A 7,065-nucleotide genomic window follows, 5' to 3' on the forward strand; every position below is an offset into this window, starting at 1 on the left:
AACTATATCCAGCTGGTCTACTTTCACGCCTGGTTGAACATTTGTCAGAGTTCGTTGAGAATCCACGATTATAAACATCGCTCTTGTTTAATCTTTCAAAGTAATATCCCTTGTATAGAATCCACCTGTGTTTATGAGATCTAGTGCTTCTTGATGGTGCCTTTCGCTTTCCCATGCAGGATAAAGCTGTTGTTCCAAAATAATATGGCTCTCCTCCAGAGGCTGCTACAAGTTATAAGAGATAGCTTTTGTTAGTTTTCTACATTTTTTTAACACGTTTATATATATTCTTATATTAATTTACATGTATGTACAAAAACAAATTGTGATTCATCAACCATGATATGGCAATTGTAAACATATAAACGTGCACAATATCATAATTTTCCCAGACTGCTTATCTTTTGGTATTATCAAATATCAACGTATACTTTATACATTTTCGTTTTTGTGTTCGCTGATTCCTGTTAGTCTATAAGTGAAGATAAGTGTACGTTGTAAAGATATGAATTAAACGAAGATGAGGGATATACGTTGATTGAAGATGATGTCGATGAATTACATTGGATATTTTTGTTATTTTGTCGTTTGCAAAACTTCCACTTGAAATGATTCGTAATGGTGTTCTAAGGCCGGTACATTGTTGCATTATTTGTTTTCAACATATTTTGTGTCAATTCATATACAGACATGTATTGTGTTTTAAAGATTTGCTGTTCTGAAATTTTTTAAATCAATTAGAATTAAGGCATGTATCTCCCTCGTGCAACGCTTTGATTACTTGCCCGGCTTTGGCTATACTTTTTGCCATTTTTTTGTTTATAGCTCTTCATCCTTTTAAAAAGTTTTGGAATTTCAAAAATTGTGGCCTTGAGCGCGCATCACTGATGAGACATCTGTTGTCAAAATGCGCATCTGGTGTAGAAAATTGGTAACGTTTATGTTATAGTTTCATACGATCTTTCAATGAAGCACTACATGGGATATCAAGAACAGACAATTGGTTGATGGGATATAATTGAGTACCGGTCCTAACACTGATTAAATTCGCCTACAAGATTTGTGTAACCAGCACGTTAAACAACAAAAGAAATTATTTCAACTTTCTCATTTTGAATTTTTGTCTGCGAAAAACTCCATCCGCAGCTTCTAGTGGACGAAAAATTCCTGGATTACAATTGGATACCAGATTGTTGGTTTACGGGCTTACTCCTGAATTAGATGATCGTTGTGAAACATCTGTGTCAGTGATCACCACATCACTTACATGTATATGCTATATTTGTCGTAGCCAACATCATAACCTAGTTTCCTTGTTCATGACGTCCTTTCTTTGGTATATCACGGGCTTTTCTAACTTTAAATATAAGTGCAAATCGAATCTTGCAGCCATCATTAACATTTGATTATAGGCTGTTTTTTTTTAAATATTATTTATATTTCCAAAAATGTAAATTGAAGTATGAACATTGGATAATTAGTCGGCATATTAGATAATAAAAAAGTCGTGGTTTAGTGGTTAGAGCACCGGACTGAAAATACAACGAGTCCTGGTTCGATCTTCGTTCCGGAGATAAAAAATAAGGGACTGAATATTCGACTCTCCTTCGACACAATTGGTGAGTATGGTCTTGAAAAACGATGATGGTCCGTCGGAAGGGGACGATACATGGCTGACCCTTGTTACGTTGAGTAACATCAATAACAATTAACAATTAGAACATATAAAAAAGAAGATGTGGTATGCTTGCCAATGAGACCAACCTCCACAACAGATCACAATGACACCGAAATAAACAAATATAGGTCACCGTACGGCCTTCAACCATGAACGAAGTCCAAACCACATAGTCAGCTATAAAAGGTCCCGAAATGACAATGTAAAACAATTCAAACGAGAACACTAACGTCCTTATTTATATTTTTAAAAAATGAACGACAAACAAATATGTAATACATAAACAAACGACATCCTCTGAATAACAGACCCTTGACTTGGGACAGGCACATACACACATAATGTGGCGGGGTTAAACATGTTAGCGGGATCCCAACCCTCCCCCTAACCTGGAACAGTGGTATAACAGTACAACATTTGAACGAAATATAAAAATCAGTTGAACAAGGCTTAACTCATTAGATGGACAAAAATACAAGTGGGCGTACTGTTAACGGTATCATATATGTAATCCCTTTAAATGCATTTACTTTTTACTAAATTACATTTAATGGATCGTATTTTAAACATTATGTTAAACAATTTGAATGCCCTATACTTATGACAAATTATTGATATAACAAATAATCAAATATGATTTTATTTGTAATGATACCTAATATTACATATAATATAAATGATTACCATTGCATTTGTAACCCCTTATTTTACCATTCCACCAACCATCGGAGTTCTTTATTAGTACAGCTAACACCAAGACAATTACCTGCATAAAAATGTTATCAATTAACATTTAGGAATAACAATACATAATGTAATGCGTTTACAATGTACACAGTATGTTTTAAACCATTGTGGTGACGTCAGCCTATTCATTTACCGTGGATTCTTTTTCTAGAATCAATGCTTCCTAAATCCGTCGCTGAAATGGACTCACCAGATTATATTCTATTGTTTCCTTTGTGTTCCTAATACCATTAAGTTTGAATTGACTAATTTCCTGATTTCTGTTCACTAATGCAATTATTTTTAAAAACTTACCTTTAATTTTTGTAATTTCTATATGCCTTCACTGGGAATCGAACCCGTCCATCAGTTTTGTAACTTGTTACTGACATTAACATATCGACGAAACCTCTGGGCTACCAATCGGTTACGATTTACAAGTCTATTTTATATATATAAATGAATATATGATATACATCGGTACAACGGACACACATGGCTTGTACCTTAAGATATACATAATAGGTAATCGTATAGTATGAGTTGATAGCCACGAGGTTTCGTAGTTAAGATAAATGAGTTAAAGCTAAGGACTTGTCTGTTTAGGTTCGAATCCCTGAATTCTTTTTGTTGTTCCAAATTAGTCTAGATTTCCAGTTTTTGTTCTTGTTTTGAATGTTATTGTGGATATTTTGTGTAAAAAAAGCGATTTTGGTCGTTTATTATCGGATAATGGTTGGCTATTCCATATGTTTCAAAGAAAACAAAAATGGATTGCATAATAATGGTCCATTTTTGTTTTATAAATTAATATTATATGATTTCATCTGTTTTACTATATAATTTTACAAATTTTAATTCGCAAATTCCTATGCTAGAAAATCGTGATATGTGTTGAATTAGGCTTATTGCTAGAAATTCCGGAAATGTACTTATTATATGCACTATATATAATGTTTTGTCGGGTTGTTGTCCCTTTGACACATTCTCCATTTCCATTAAGATCAATTCAAATAGAAATAAGTTCGAATATTTTTATTTTGTAAAAACAGATAACATTCGGATGCCTGATGATATGAAGATCTTTAAGGGCAGACGTGTTGTGTTATAATATATTTGTATTTTTTTAAATATTTAATTGTGATATCTAATTTATTGTAATGGATCGTTTGACACAATATCATGGTTAATTAAACTCACTTACAATACCTTCTAATTAAGAATAGACTTTAATTTTCAAAAGACATTATCACAATAGTTTAAGTGATAGATACAATGGATAAGCGTTGATTCATGAAAAGCAAACCATTCGCCCTGCGGACTCATGGTTTCTTTTTCAAGAATCAACGCTTATCCATTGTATCTATATCACATAATAACAAATAAATTAATTAAGAACCACATACTTTAGTTATGTTATAACATGTATAATAAGAAATAAATTAATTAAGAACCACATACTTTAGTAATGTTTTTTGATTATACCAAATTATATGAAACTTTTGAATAAGAATTTCAACTTGCCTTATCAAATAAATAGTGGTCACTTGAAGATATATCATAGACGATTAATCAGTTTGAAAATTTATATATTTCATTTTCGTGATAATTTTATAATTCCATGCTTTCAAATACAAACTTAAATCTTTCAATTAAAATCATATTTCTTCAGTACGAATTTCAAGCAGCAGACTGAAAGAAAGCAATTAGATGAATCAGTTATTATAATCATTTGAATGAAATTGTTATAAAGTAGCAGGGTCGGATCTTGTTGACGGAGGTTGGAACCCTCTTTTTTTCCATCAATAATTTTAATGGGGACATATGATTGGGACTGCGCGCATTTGCCATGCCATTATCCTTTGTTGAAAACCCTTACTTACAATGGATGAATCCACCCCTAGTAGAAGGGAATGATAGTTAAAATGTGAAATCAACAGCAAAAGTAAGTAGGAATGTGTATTAATAAATGTTAGGGATGCGTATTCGGTTAATCGAGTATTGCTTGGTAGCACTGAGTGTCGAATTCTCAAATGATAATATCTGATTCATGTCATTTCTGTTGAACATTGACTTATTTTAATTTCTTACTATCATGCCATTGTGATGATTTTTCTATATGAATGTTTGGCTTGGTTTGACTTTTTAATCGTTTTTTTAAATGTGTTAATCAAAGTATTCTATGTTTAAATCATACATTTACCTAATTAGCTGTTAACCATCACATATAATTCTTTTTCAGGATGATCTAGTACAAAATAACAATGTATTTAGGATTCAAAGTCTTTGAGATATCGACCTATAGCTAATTAGCATTAAATGTGTAATAGTGTGTTTCAATTTTGAAGATTTTTTTGGGATCACTCCGTAAAATTAAATAGAACTCTTACAAAAATTATTCAACAAATTGATACGTACGCTGGCGCCCCTAATAAATATTGATTGATGAGGACATTCGTTACCTTTAATTCCGTTCTTGTCAAACAGAAGCTTTTTCAAGTTTTGTTTTTCAACAATCAGCTGCAGGTTAATACATCTCATTTATCAAAACTAGTAATATTACAACTTAGTCCACATTAATCAGAATAATATTATCCGAGAATGTGACATTTTTTTCGTAAACAATGTACAAGATCCTTTCAATGTCTGCACGAATATGACAAAATATGAAATAATCTTCAAGGTGAAGTACAACAGTATTGGTGTTTCCTAAAACAATTGTGGCAGACAGCAACTGACGATATATTCTAACTATAAGATGTGCGCTCAGGACACACGCATATAGAAAGTTAAGAATACGGATGCTTATTTAAGCAAAAAGTCATTTACGTTAGAGCTAGATTCATCAGCACTAAGGGCAAAAAACAAAGGTAACACACCGAAAATGGACCTAAGTATTGACCAACGGGGTGCCCAATGTTACTTAAAACTGGTTTATTATGTTCATAACTAAGTATGAGCTAATTAAAAAGTGACATAACAAAATACCGAACTCAATTAAAATTCAATTAAAAAGAAAAGTCTCATATCAAATGAAAAAAATGAAAAGACAAACACATCTAACAAATGGAAAATAACTGTAATATTCAATGTTTCCCTTACTAGAATATCAAACAAAAACATTGAACAGAACTAGAAAACCATCAAAAACCCATGTTGATCATTTGAATCGGAGGGAGGGTGAGTACACCTGTGGGTTGATATGTGAAACCCGTCCTAGTGCTCATGTAAATAAACTTTTGTGATGATTCTAATTAGGTAGCTACATGTCACTGTGGACGAAAAGAGGACTATGGCTATAATAATACAAAAAAATTCTTTTGTTATAACAAAGATACTTTTACTTTCTTACCGTGAGTGTTATTTTCATGATGACGTTTCAACTGTATTCTATATTGGGAATGCTGATGTTAAATACATCATGTAATGGAAATACAGATGCTACACAAATATGGATATCATGCAGTTTTTATGTAACTCATCCTACTGCGTCGATATTTAGTATCAGGAAGTGCAATTTTCATTTTTTTTATTCATCAAGTTTTGATTGGTTGTTAAATATAGTAATTACAAATAAAACCAGCCTCTGTATTTTGTGTCTTTTGTGTTTTGTTGTTTTTGTTGCTCTATATCAGTCTGAAGGTTTAAGGCCTTTTACACTGATTTTTAAAGTTTGGTCGAATGTTAACCTGTTCCAGACTACTGCGAAGGTTGAGCACCAACTGATATGCTGATGTTACTGCAAAATAGTACAAAGAATAAGTATAAACCATGCAACATATTGTCATACATGCCCAAGTTAGGAACCTGTACGTTTAGGAGTTTTTGTTTGTAGATGTTTATCATATTTACTTAATTGTTCATTGATTTGTTTTCTCGACTGCATTATTTTATTGTCGAGTAAGGATTTCGCATTGTTGAATGCCGTCCTAAAGTACTAAATTCTACGTGAGCTGGTCCATAGTGGAAAGTTGTCTTATGATAAATCATTCCACATCTTCTATATTCATAGGGGAAATCAACATTGGAAAAAAAAACAATACATGTGTAAACTGTTATTTTGCTTTAAAGCGTAAGTTGGTTTTCATTCTGCAATAGTTACTAAGTCATATCATAATGCTTCCGGGTACATTGCAGATATTCTCTTATTGTTCCTAACAAGAAAATGCTGTAGACTGTTAGTTTTTAATTTAGAAAATTTGTATATAAAAATGCTTGTTAAACTTTTAAGTAAAAATATGAATAATGTTTCTAGTGAATGGTATATTCGTGATATTTAATCTCTTAGGTTAATTGTATGCATGTTTCTTTTGACAGTACATATAAGTGTTGTACATCGTTTTGACTCAAAACATGCTTTCATGTATGATGTGTTTAAAATGTTCGTGCCAATTTATCAAATGGAACTGAATACGATCAGAGATTTGAAAATGACTTTATACATTGGCTAATTGCATGGAAATATGATTAGACATTTTCCATACTTTGAGTTTTATTTTGGCCCTAAAAATAAATGAAATTAAAAACAACAAAAGGCCAAACATCACTTCTGAAAATGTCCAACAATAATTAATTTGTATAATTGTTCCAGACTGTATGAGTAGTTGGGCCGTACGCGTACGGTCGGACTAATATTACGAAGTTGGTCAAGTTTATAAGAT

The 7,065-nt window shown here is 31.9% G+C and overlaps 1 long non-coding RNA gene across 1 annotated transcript; it reads right to left on the bottom strand.

The window, feature by feature from the left end:
• Positions 1–171: 171 nt before the first annotated feature.
• On the bottom strand, positions 172–6,064 carry LOC143056079 (uncharacterized). The gene is made up of 4 exons (XR_012972236.1): positions 5,757–6,064; positions 4,608–4,652; positions 2,363–2,444; positions 172–225 (listed from the first exon to the last, which is right to left on the bottom strand). It is a non-coding gene; the product is annotated as an uncharacterized LOC143056079 (long non-coding RNA).
• Between the last annotated feature and the right edge of the window lie 1,001 nt (positions 6,065–7,065).

The sequence above is a fragment of the Mytilus galloprovincialis genome, chromosome 13, assembly GCF_965363235.1.
Source record: "Mytilus galloprovincialis chromosome 13, xbMytGall1.hap1.1, whole genome shotgun sequence".
Taxonomy (NCBI): Eukaryota; Metazoa; Mollusca; class Bivalvia; order Mytilida; family Mytilidae; genus Mytilus; species Mytilus galloprovincialis.